Source organism: Marmota flaviventris, chromosome 5, assembly GCF_047511675.1.
Source record: "Marmota flaviventris isolate mMarFla1 chromosome 5, mMarFla1.hap1, whole genome shotgun sequence".
Lineage (NCBI taxonomy): Eukaryota > Metazoa > Chordata > Mammalia > Rodentia > Sciuridae > Marmota > Marmota flaviventris.
In genome coordinates, this window is record NC_092502.1 from 122,734,363 (window position 1) to 122,747,854 (window position 13,492).

Sequence of the window (13,492 nt, forward strand, 5' to 3'; positions counted from 1 at the left end):
AGCTAGAATATAATCCGGACTCCTTCTGCAGGTTAGATATAAGACTATAAGGAGCAGCAAGAGATTAGTACTTGAGTTGCAGTATCATTCTCAAGTTTACCTGAGACTCCTTTTATAGATACATGTCACTGTTTTTTAAAAATTATTTATTCAGCAACTAAGATATCATGATTTGATGTTTAATTCCATCTGAATTCTCAGCATAATGAATAACTTTAGTAATTGTTAATTCAGGGGTGTAATTTGTTCATTAAACCATTATTGTCTTTCTATGGCCTGCCATTCTTCCAAGGTAGATACTGATGTTGTATTTCTTTACAGACACACCCCTTATCTTTTAAGCTTCTCATCTTGCTTTGGAAAAAATATGTGTATCAGCGCGAGCCTTTAGATTCATTTTCCAGGCAGCAGGGTCAGGGAGTAGGGGTGAATTCATTGAAATTGGTTTTTACTCGGTGTTTCTTTTTATCACAGAATGGGAGGAACAAACCGCAAAAAACACTTAATTTCTTGGCAGGTTACCAGTTCTGGGATTCACTGATTAATCATACCCAAACTCATTTACTAACTTAAAAAGAAAAAAAAAAAAACTATACCGTGGCAAGGTTCGTTTACAAGACTTGGACCGAAGCCGCCACCACAACCCGCGGCAATCTCCTGTTCAGTCACTGCCACCAAACCCTTCACAGTCCCCAAGGCGCTCCCACGCCTCCCCGGTCCGCTAGGGAGCAAGGCAGTCCCTCGCGGCTCTGAGTCCCTCGGGAAAGGCCACCAAGGGAGGCCGAAGGCACCGTGGTGAGACGGCAGGGTGGGAGGCGCGGGCAACACCGCGCCTCCAGTTCATGACCCCGTTATTCCACGGGAAAATGGAACATTCTGCTCTTTCCGCCCGTAAAGGGGAGGTGGGGGACGCCTTCGATCTCGTCTGGGAGAGACAGGCACAGCCACCAGAATCCGGGATGCCGGGAGCCGCGTTACGGGAATCTCAGTCGCCTGCAGTCCCGCCTCCTCGCTGTCGGCGGCCTCTGGGCCAATGCTGGGGTGCGCTGAGACTCTCGGGAGCCAATCAGCGTACAGGTCCTGGGTGCGGGGCGGGGCGCGGCGGGGGCGCCGCGAGGCGGGGTTAGGGGAGCGCTGCGCCCTGGCGCGGGAGGAGGGCCGCGCGCCGCGTCCGCTGGGAAGGAGCAGCGAGCGGTCTCGGGTTCCGGCGAGCAGCTAGAGGACTCGCGGAGCTGTGGAGGACCTCTGGACTCTCTGCTGAGCTGAGCACCGCGCCCGCCAGGCCGACGGGTCCCGCAGGGCCTGGCGTCGAGGGGGACGCGCGCGGTGGAAACGCTGAGGATCTAGGCGCTGCGGCCTGAGGTGAGGAGGGCGGGGGCGGGGTGAAGGAAGGGTGGTGTGGCGGGAGGGTAGGGGCTTCGTCGGCGCGGACCGGCGACCTGGCACTCGAAGGGCCTCCCTTGCGAGAGAGAGGCGGACCGGACGCGCGCGAGTCCCGAACTTGTCAGTCTCAGCCTGGAAATCCCCACATTCCTCTCTCTCCCTGCTCCCACCTCCGAATTGTACTTCCCCAACTTTGTCACCTAGATGTCTCAATCCTAGGTACAGACCTTAAACTCGATCACGCACACACTCGGCGCACAGGCTGGCACACCCTTCCGAAGCTCCCGCCCAGAACTCCCTTGGTGACCGTACCTCTAGTTATCAGATCCCACCTCTAGTTATCAGATCCCACGTTTTTCCAGTTCCCTAAAATGCCTTTAGCCCCGTACTTGACCCTTTAATCCCTACTCTGAGCTTGATTTCTCTCCCCGATCCTTCTTTTCAACCTTAAATTGTAACAATCAGCATTGTTGTAAGTTCACAGTAGTTATACATATTATTAACATTTATTTTTATCTTTTCTATGTATCGTTCTGACAAATCCCATATGCCGCTGTATCCTAAAGAACAAATCCATCTTTAAATTTTTCCTTTCTTCCCTAAATTTAAAGGTTTTTCTAAGTAGCAGGGTTTTGTTCCTTGTGGTTGAACATTTATTCATAACCTCACACTGAAAAAGAATGTCAGGTTTAAAATAAGGTCTTTACTAAAGTTAGAAATAAAGCTTACCACTTTTTCCTTTTTTTCTTTAAAAGGGAACTTTTTTCGGTTTTATTTGTGTAGTTGTATAGCTGTATTTCAGCAACTGTCTGCTTTAAAATAATTATTATTGGAAAGGCAGGATGGATCTTCTAAAAGATTATTTAGTTTAGTTTTGTTCCATGCTGTAAACAAACCCTTTAGACTGTGTGTGACTGCCAGCTTCAAGTTGGAACAACTCTTAATTTGAAATTACTGACTCAGATCATCTTATGAGCTGTTCGCCATTATCTTGATTTCCTAAATTTACTTTAATACACATTTGGAAATATTTTTGAACTATAAACTGGAGTACTACATTTACAAAACCAACTTGAGACTAAGTTAGGCTGTGCTTTCCAAATATTTCTTTTGGGGCATAATTTGGACATTTGTTTTTAATCACAAGTGGAAGAAAAAAATTACTAAGAAGAAGTGTCAAAGATAAATTTTGTAGTAGAATATTACCTCATCTCATATCTGTATTAATAATACTATTACTTAAGTTTCTCATAGGTAATTTAGAGCATTGTAAACATTGCTGCCAGCTAATAAGCATATTCTTATATAACTCAAAATGTTCTCATTTTTATTTATGAGTTTCAGTGTTTTGAGTTCATTTAAATTTTTTTCTTAAGAGAATTGGCATTTCAGTTAAATGTTTGGGTGAATGTTGATTATTATATACCTGTGAAGTAGGTGTTACACTATCTACTTGATAGACAAGGAAACAGGCTCAGGGTCCCTCTGTAAACTAGATCTGTGTGGCTCCAAATCCTTTGCTACAAACATCTTGTGTTGACAGATTTCTCACAGAGAGTTCAGTGCTACAATTTGGTTGGGGAGCTTAAATGTTAAACCAGAACTCCTCTATAGAGGTAGCCATGTTTTTTCCCCTAGAAGCTATTTCAGAGCTTCTCATTTTAATGGCAGTCAGAATTCCCTGGTATTTGCAGTCAGATTTCCCTGGTATCTGGGCCCCTAGGGAAGCATGGAATGTTCTCACAGGTTTCTCCATTTCTTTTATTGCAAAGGCAATGTAATCAGAGTTGAGATTTCTGTTGAGCTTTATTATTTTATGCAACAAAACTCATCAGTTACAACCTGCTACAGGAACTCACAAGATACCTATATGTCATCAGGACCTTCAAAGAGTTTAAAAAAATTAGGGTGACCAATGTGAAAAATTATATGGATGCAAAGCAGTTTTAATTAAATATAGAGCGATACAGAAAATGTTACAGATATTTAAGTTAAAGAGTGATCAATTAAGAATTGGAATGAACAAAGAATCTGCTGGAGTTCAGCCTTGAAACCTGGGTAAAATTTGGATAAAAGGAAAAATAGTGGGAGCCCATTTATAATATAAAACAGAGGACGTAATGTAGAATGGGAACCTAAAGAATGTAATAGAGGACTGTTACATTGGCATTGCAGTTAAATGTTAGGGTGAATGTTGATTATTCATGTGAAAAGGGTCAGAAATAACTAAGGTATATTAATTACAATAGCCAATACATATTTAATGCTTATTTCCTACTGGTATCTATTGTAGGCATTTTACTCCTAATAAAGTATTTAAATATCATAACCTCTACCTCATAGGTGGATCTTTTTATACACAAAAGGAAAGCCAGGCACAGAAGGGTTAATTACCTTGCCTAGTTAATAAGTGTTAGATCCTAAATTTGTATCTAGATAGCATGGCTTCAGAATCTCTTAACCATACATATGCTGTTTCATTTGGGGTACTTGAGTAACAGTGAGTAGAATAATATGTCCATACCATAGGTCTGTTAAACCTACTCTTGGGCTGAAAATGTAGCCACTTATATAGAGAGCTGGCCTAGCATGTGCAAGGCCTTGGGTTCCATCCCCAGCACAATGATAAATAAATAAATAAATAAATACCCACTATTAGTTGTTTAGTGAGTACTTGAAAGATGTTAAATATCGAGATGTGTAAAATAATTATTGTGCAAAGTTATGAATCCTTTTAGGGAACTATATAAAAGTGCATTGGGAACAAAGACGTTTGTGAAAATGGGGGAAATTCCGTAGAAGAGATGTTCCATCTGAGTTATAAACAGTAAAGCTGAGTCAGGAAGGCATTGTAGAGACAGGGCATAACATATGAAGAAGCACACACACTGAAAGAAAAAGGTATGTTAGAGGAAGTCTAGTAGTGCTGTGGCCTGAGCTCAGAATCTAGAGATGATAGGAGAGAACAATGAAAGGTAAGACCAAACTGTGAATGACATGTGAGGCCAAACAGAATGAGGAACATCAATATTTGTTTTGCAGTTGGAAAACTACAAAAATAATTTCAGCATGATTGGAGTAAAAGCTAGATTGCTTGCAGTTCTCTCTGGAAGTGTAGTGGTGAAGTAACTTGAGGGAGAAGTCTAAAGAAAGGATTTTATTTATCTGTTTTGAGGTGCTGGGGATGGAACCCAGGACCTCCCACATAGTAAGCAAACTCTTGTCACTGAACTACAGTCCCCCCCTGCCCAGCACCACTCCCCCCCTTTTTTTTTTTTCTTTTTTTTTAAGAACAGAGATTTGAATATTGGGAAAGATCAACTGGAAAAAGCAGGTACTTAAAGTAGCTAAAATATTTGGCATAATTGTTCACCCTTTAAAAAGCTTTTAAGAATGAATGACAGCTTAGAGGTAGTGTTTTAGAAAGATTCATCCACTGACAATGTTCAGAATGGGAGGAAGGAAAGAGACTAGAAGTAGGAAGGTTGTTATAAGTAATGAGGTGACCAAATTAAATTGGTTGTGGTAGAGGATAAAAAGATGAGTGGGAAAGATATTGTGAAAGAAATCTGGATCAAACTTGTAACTGAGAAAAGCTAAAGTGTAATGGGCAAATAAGAGAACAGAGGACTATACTGACTCAGGCAATTGAATAGGGTGAGTTGTTTATAGGTGGGGACAAAATGTAAGTCCCTGTAATTTAAAAAAAAAGAAGTGTGTATCAAAATGTGTGTGCATGAACATGTATGTATATAGGTTCTGTTTTTAGGCCTTTTAAATTGATTTGAGTCAGGCAGAATATGCAAGATGATGACATGCTGGTGAAATTTAAAAAGATCCAAGCCAGAATTCTTAAAATTATTTATTTTTCAGGTAATAGTTGAGTCACATGTATTCAAATAAACTGGCATTTTAAAAGTAGCTGCCAAATACTTTATTATTCATAGCCAGAGAATTCAGTAAAAGAGATAAGACTCAACTATATCATTTAGTTACACAGGAACCAGAAACAGTTGTCACAAGGCTATAGATTCCCCCTCCTCCAGGCTATATGGTATATTTTAGTGAAATTTAATAAGAAATAAGTTATCTGATTGATCATGAATAAGAGAACTTTGTTAATATGACTGTTGTGTAGATTATTGGGGTGTTTTTTGTTTGTTTTAATTTTTGCTTTAAAGCTTCATGTATACATATCCAGAGCAGAACTTCATTCCCTTTAGCACAATAAATTCAAAATTGTTTTGCCTCAAAATTTTCATTTTCTCTTTATTAATCAGTTTCATCCTTTGCTCTAATGGAGATTGGCTTAATTGTTACTTCTGAATTGGGTTTAATGTCAGTGTCTTCCACACAGTCTTTTTCTGGTTTTGTTTTTGGCAGTACTGGGGATTGAATGCAGGGCCCTACTCTACCACTGAGCTACATCCCCAATGCCTTTTTAAATTTTATTTTGAAACAGAGTCTTGTTGAGTTGCCCAGGCTGGCCTGGAATTTGGGATACTCCTGCTTCCTGAGTAGCATTTCTTTCATTTGGGTGTTCTGTTTTATATGTGCCCCCTCAATCCCACCACCTAGTTTAAAGTAAACTCATCAGAGCTATATGTTGTATAGCACAACTCTGGTCAGTAGACTGGTGTCCTGGGATTTTACCATTGCTAATCTTAATTGACAATTAGAATCAATGATTTATAGCTCATGTGTTTGCTATTTTCTCTGTCTAGAAAACTCTTACCTAATTTTCTCACTCTAAACTTTGAACTTCTTGACTATAAGAATTATTTATTTGGCTCCAATTACATTTATAATTTCTTTCTTTCATTTTTTGTTGTATTAGGGATAGAACTAAGGAGTACTTTGCCACTGAGCTACATCCCCAGCCCTTTTTAAATTTTTTATTCTGAGATAAGTTCTTGCTAAGTTGCTCAGGCTGGCCTCAAACTTTTGATTCTCCTGCTTCATCATCCCAAATCACAGGGATTATAGGCATGTGCCACAACACCCAGTTTGTCAGGTTTTATTTCTTAAGCAATGTTGAGAATCTGGATGCTTATCAAAGTACACTTGAAACCTCTTCATTTGGCTAATAAAATAGTCAAAGATAATTTGTAAAAGGCCTTCTCTACTGTGAGGTATTCTGGCACACTTATAATTTTGCTTTTGTACTTAGTTCTGTAATAAATCTGGAGTGTTGTGTGCACCGGATGGAATAGGGCTCTTTGTTATTGTTTTTGTTTGTGGAACCAGTTGTCCCAGTAATATTTATTGAATAGTCAGTCAGTCCTTTTTAGCCCATTAATATAAGATGCCTTTTTAAATATATCAGATATTAAATTTCTCCTTTGTGTATGTATATGTGGTTGGTTCTTGTTTTTGAGATGTGATCTCATTAAGTTGCCCAGACTGGCCTCAAACTCCTGGCCTAAACTGGCCTCAAACTCCTGGCCTAAACTGTCCTCCTGCCTCAGCCTTCTGAGTATCTGGAACAATAGGCACACCATTGTGCCCAGCCTATAAATTTGTATATGTCCTTGGGTCTTTTATTTTGTGCCATTAATTTCATTGTGTATTCTCCTGTACTAGTCATGTTTTAATTATTCTACCAGTGTGTCTTAATGGATGATGGTACAGCAAATATTCTCTTTATACTTTTGGCGAATTGGCTTTTGGCTATTTTAAAATTTTTTATATGAAATTTTAAGTTGGTTTGCAAAATTCCCTAAGAAAACTCCTTTGCTATTTGGATTAAAATTGTATTGCATTTATATATTATTTTGTGAATAATTGATAGCTACTATATTTATTTATTTATTTGATTATTTGAGTTTTTATGTGTGAGAGAGAAAGAGTGGTACTGGGGATCCAATCCAGAACCTCATGAATGCTAGGCAAGCACTCTACCACTTGAGCTAAATCCCTAGCATGCCCACCTTTTACATAAAGATCTTAGACATTATTAATGCACCTTTTAGTAAGATTTTATAGTTGTCTCCATAAAGTTCTTTCATAGTTCCGATTATATTTTCTCTAAATATTATGGTTTGGGGGGCTTTTATGAGGATTTTTTCCTATTATAATTTCTAATTGGTTATTATTGATGTATAGGGAAGCTCTAATTTTTGATAATCTTTTGTTCAACTACTAAGTTAAACTCTAATTCTAGTAGTTTATCATTTTCTCATTGTTGATAGACAATCTTACCTACAATTTTTTTCTTTTTACATTTTATCTTATTTATTTTTGGTTCCCCCTTCTAGATCAGTGTTGAATAAATGTGACTCAAATCATCTTGTCTGAATCTTGACTTTAATAGGAATCTTCCAATTTTTACCTTTAAACCTATGAATGCTTACTATAGGTTTGTTATAGTAGTACTTAAAGCAGCAACAGCAAGGTCTGTACTACTGGTAGCTGTTACCTTTATTGAGTATCTACTATCAACCAGGTAGATTCTGAGCACTTTGTGTGTTGATTAATCTTTACAGTATTCCTAGGTGGTAAGTAGGTAGTGATGTTATATCCATTTTTATAGACAAGGAAAAAAAAAGTGAGGAATATTATATAACTTTTCTAAGATGAGGGTCTGAGATCAGAACACAGGCAATCTGGTTCAGATTCCCTGCTCATATTTATTAAAATGATAGTCTCAAAAGAGACAAAAAGTTCTTAGTTTTCTGATGCTTTGTTATTATTTTTAAATTTTAGGTTAACAGTTATTGAATATTACCAGATGCTTTTCAAGCAACTGTTAGAATGGTGTGTTGTTTTTCTTCTTTAATCTATTAATATAGTAACATTAATATCTTTTTCATTTTGAACTATGGTAGTCTGTTTCTGTCTACAGAGGCTATAATCCAAGATGTTTCAAGGACATCTGAAACCATGAATACTACTAAACCCATAAATGCTATATTTTTTATACATGCATATTTATGAATATGCATGTATAAAAAATATGTATATTAGGCACAAGAAGAAATCAACAACAATAACTAATAATAAGGTAGAACATAATAATAATATACTATATTAAGTTATTTCAAACTTAAGAATTTTTTACTTCTGGAATTTCTATTTGATATTTTCAGACCTTGATTGACTATAGGTAACTAAAACCATGGAATGGAAAACCATTGCTATAGGTTTATATGCTTATATTTTTAAGCTAAGTACTTGTTAGTGTTTACATTTTGGTTTTGTTTTCAAATGTATTCAGGCTTTTTCACACAAATGTTCATAATAATTTTGACAATACTTTTGTTATGTAATTTTTATTTATTTGGTATCCAAATGTATGTGCAACTTACATTTCTGACCAAGATGGAATAACAGGGAGTGGATTTACTCCTATACCTGAAACAACCAAAAAACACATATAAATATTACAAAAGACTGAACATCAGATGATCAAATATAATGATGTTGATTTATTTGGTTTTGGGAATTGAACCCAGGGCCTCTTAACCATTGAACCACATCCCCAGTGTGCCCCCCACACACACACTTTTTAAAATTTTTAGTGGTAAATTGACACAATACTTTTGTGTATTTATTTATTTATTTTTATGAGATGCTGAGGATCGAACCCAGTGCCCCACATGTGCTAGGCAAGCACTCTACCACTGAGCTACAACCCCAGCCCCCCAGCCCTTTTTATTTTTTGAGACAGGGTCTCAATTGCCAGGGGCCTCACTGAGTTACTTGGACTGGCTTTGAATTTGCAATCCTGCCTCAGCCACCTAAATTATCTAGGATTACAGGCACACGTCACCAGGCCAACCAAGACAGTGATCTTGAGAGATGAGAAACAAATGAGGTGAACCCTGCAGTTGCACTGCATTGAGACATTTTAAGCTATGACACAGGTAGGAAACCCAAGACTGAGACTATTGGATACTATTAATTTGAAGGATGTATCTGGGGAGGCAAAAGTGGCTAGTAGAGTCAATAGAACAAAATAATAAAGAAAAAAGGACACTACAGAGAACTTTGGAAAGGTTCAGAGGTCCCTTTCAACTATTCAGCTGATTAATGATCAATGTGAGCATATAAAGAAACTACTGAAGGGCCAGGGGAAAAAAAACTGAAAAAAAAAGAATTAGAAGTAACAAGGCCTGACATTCTCACAAAGTCTGAAATAGTACCTGTTCCGACCAGCCAGGTTAGAAAACATATTGGTTCCTGGGATATTAGGGAGGATATACAAAAAAGTCTTACCTCAATAGAAGGAATACAATTAGCCCCAGATGTCATCTCTAAAAAGCTCAACAAACTTCAAGTGTAAGAAACATGATGAAAACTATGCTAAGGGGCATCACAAAAAGGTTGCTCGGTTGCTCAATCAAACTGATAACATATAAATCCTATACACAGCCAGAGGTATAAAAATACCTTTAATGCAAAAGAATAAAGAAAGGCATGATAGCTGATTTTTTTTAAAGTGCCCACAAAACACTGATTTCAAGACTTGTAAAGCTATAATTATCAAGACAGTGTAGTAGTTGCATAAAGATAAGCAAATAGATTAATGGAACAGAACAAGATTTGGCAAACTGCAGCTCACCTCCTTTTTTATAAAGTATAATAACACAGCAATCCCCATTTATTATCTTGGCTACTTTTGTGTCACAACAGTAGATTGGCAATTCCAGCAGAAACCTCATGGCCCTCAAAGCCAAAAATATTTACTTTCTATCCCTTTACATAAAAATTTGCCCACTCCTAGAAATGAAAAAGCACAAATAAATCTATATATATATAAACAACTAATTTTTTTCAAAGGTGCAAAATGCAGTTCTCTTAAGACGGAATAGCATTTTCAAAAAATGGTGCTAAAGTAATTGGTTATTCATATTACAAAATGAATTAGATTTCTGCTTCATGCCCTATATAAACATTAATTCAAATGATTCAAAGACCTAAACATAAAACCTAAAACTTGGAGAAGAAAACAAGAGAAAGAAAACCTTGTGACTTTCAGAAAATATTTCTTAAATACAACACTAAAAGCAGAGTCCATTAAAATAGACTTCATTAAATCAGACCTTCTGCTCTTCAAAAAACAATATTAAGAAGATGACTAAACCACAGGAAAAAAATTATGTGCAAATAAATTTTCTAACAAAGGCCTTGCATTCAGAATATATTTTTAAAACTTTCAAAATTTAGTGATAAGAAAACAAGAAACCTAATTAAAAAATAGACAGACTATTTGAACAGATATATCACCAAAGGGAATATATAGCTGAATACACACTTAACCAAATGACCTAGCAATTCCACTCCTGGTATTTCCTCCCCCAAAATTAAACCCTCTGCCCTTACAAAGACTCAGCGCTAAATTACAGTAAATTTTGAATATACATATTCAAAAATGGAAGTGTTTCTTCATCTGATATATGTCAAGTGCTTTCTATGCTAAGTATGATTCTAGATTCTAGGAATATAGCAGGGAACAAAATAGACAAAATTTCTACCTTATATGCTTACATTCAGTTTTGGTAATATAGACAATGTATTTATTTCCTAGGGCTACTGTAACAAACTACCACAATCTGGGTGGCTTAAAGCAACAGAAATTTATCCTCCCAAGGTTCTAGAATATAGAAATCATGAGTCTAGAAAGAAGCATTTACCTCTTCCTAGCTTCTGGTTACAGCTTTCTTAGCTTGCAGCAGCATCATTCCAGTCTGCCTTTCTTGTCACGTGACATTTTTCTGTGTGTCTTTCTCTTCTTAAAAGGACAGCAGTCATGGCATACTAACAGCCCATCCTATTCCAGTATGACATCTTAACTAATTACATCTGCCATGGCTTTATTGCCAAATGGGTCACATTTTAAGGTATTGGGAGTTAGGACTTCAACATATCTTTAGGGGAATGTGATTAAACCCATAACAGACATTAAGCAAAATAAGTACATTATATGTTATTCTAGAACAAAGTTGGTAAACTGGCCTGTGGACCAAACCCAGCTTGCAGTCTGTAAAGTTATATGGAAACAGCCGTGCCTAATTGTTTGCATATTAACTATGACTGATTTTGCACTCCAGTAGCAAAGTTGCCTAGTTGCACACTAAATCTAAAATTTATTATCTGACCCTTTACATAGAATATTTGCCATCCTGCATAGTAGGTCTTAAGTTTATGGAGACTAAAATAGGAAAAGAGCCAAAATAAGCAATACATTGTCATCAGGGAAGATCTCTATATTAGGGGGAATTTGAGCAAAGGCTATAAGAATTTTCTTTCCCCCAGACCTGGGAATTGAACCCAGGGGTACTCTACCACCTAGTAACATCCCCAGTCCTTTTTATTTTTATTTTGAGGCAGTGTCTCCCTAAGTTGCTAAGATTGGCCTTGAATTTGTAGATCCTCCTGCCTTGATCTTATGAGTTGCTGGGGTTATAGGCAAGTGTCACTGCACCTGGCAGGAATTAATCTTTGTATTAATATAGATGTGCAATATATAGTGTTAAGTGAAAAAAGCAAGTAATAGAATATTTATCACTTGTGATCCTATCTTTGTAAAGTAGAAAAGTATATATTTAAGCAATATAAAGTTATAATGTATTCATAGAAATTTTTGCAAGGCTATTTGGTAGAATTACAGGGCATTTCCACCTGGCATTTTTCTGCTTTTCACTTAAAATTTTTAAAATATTATAAATATGGTTTCTTGTGTTATTAAATTATATCAAAGGCTTAATGTGTTTTACACAATGATGGAGGAATCCATTCTTTGCCCAAGGTTTAACTTAACTATATTTCAAAAAGGAGCCACCACTACTCATGCTAGAATTTAACCTAATGTGTTTTAAACAATGATGGAGGAGTCCATTCTTTGCCCAAGTTTTAACTTAACTGTATTTCAAAAAAGGAGCCACCACTACTCATGCTAGAATTTAACCTAGCACTGAGCAAACCTTAAAATGAATTTGTGTCTACATGCATAGAATACGTTGGCAGTTGGAAAATCAGCAGTTTTAATTTAGTGCTATCAAAAGACAAAAAAGTTAGGATTCTGTCAAAGCACTGCCTTGCTGCTTTTGTTGAATTCAGCAAAGCATCCCTTTCACATTTCTGTGGTATTCCATAGATATTAAGGAATTTGGAATTAAGTGTAAGTGAGCCTTAGTGTTTGCAAGTGTGTATCTAAACATACTACTGGGCTGATGTGGTCCCAATTTCTCTGAAACTGTGACAGAAGGATCACTTGAGCCCAATAGTTTCTGGCCAGCCTGAAAAAAGAAAAAAAGAAAAAAAAAAAAAAGAAAGAAAGGAAAGAAAACGGTAAAAAAAAAAAAAAAAGCTAGGCTATTTAGTATTCTTACACAAGTGTTTTTGAGATTATTTTATTCTGAAGTTCAGAAGGTCTCTAAAATGGGATACTTTGTGCAAACCTGGAAACCTAATAGCAGATAAGGATTTTAGAAGCACATGTATAATAAATGTTACCAATGTGTTGGCTTTCTGAACAAGGCTGTTCTCTCTTTACAGCAAAACCCAAAAGAAAGAACATGACATTTGGAGGCAGAAGACTTAGTTTCAAATTCCTAATCCTTCAGTTACTAATTTTGTGATTTGGGGTAAGTAATTTGTCTCATCTGAACTTTTGTCTTTTCTTTGCAAAAGTCCAGTAAATAATCTCTTTCCTACCCACCTGATTCCCTAGGATAGTAAGAGAATCAAGTAAAATAATTTATGTGAAAGTATTTTGTGTAAGGTAAAATAGTATCCAAGTGTTAATGAACTCGTAATTGGTTCTAGTGAAATAGAGCTGAGGGTAGATCATTTTAAGTAATTAGTTTAATTATTTAATGTAGATATGATCAGCATTTTGCAAATTTATTTAAATTAACAATGTACTATAAAAGATAACAGAAATTTTCCTCATCCTAATCCCTGTTCAACTTAATACTCAATACATGGTTTTGCTTTTCTTTTTAATATTTATTTTTCAGTTTTAGGTGGACACAATATATTTATTTTTATTTTTATGTGGTGTTGAGAATCGAACCCAGTGCCTCACGCACGGTTTTGCTTTTTATTTTATAATTATACTTCATGTGCTATTCTACAATTATAGTAGTAATTTTACCATGGTAAC

The 13,492-nt window shown here is 36.5% G+C and overlaps 1 protein-coding gene across 1 annotated transcript in view; it reads left to right on the forward strand.

Moving 5' to 3' along the window:
• Positions 1-1,134: 1,134 nt before the first annotated feature.
• Il6st (interleukin 6 cytokine family signal transducer) overlaps positions 1,135-13,492 on the forward strand; it is a 46,447-nt gene continuing 34,089 nt past the window's right edge. The window contains exons 1-2 of the mRNA XM_027938109.2: positions 1,135-1,362; positions 12,883-12,971. The gene's annotated coding sequence lies outside the window, so the exon portion shown is untranslated. The remainder of the gene's footprint in view (positions 1,363-12,882; positions 12,972-13,492) is intronic.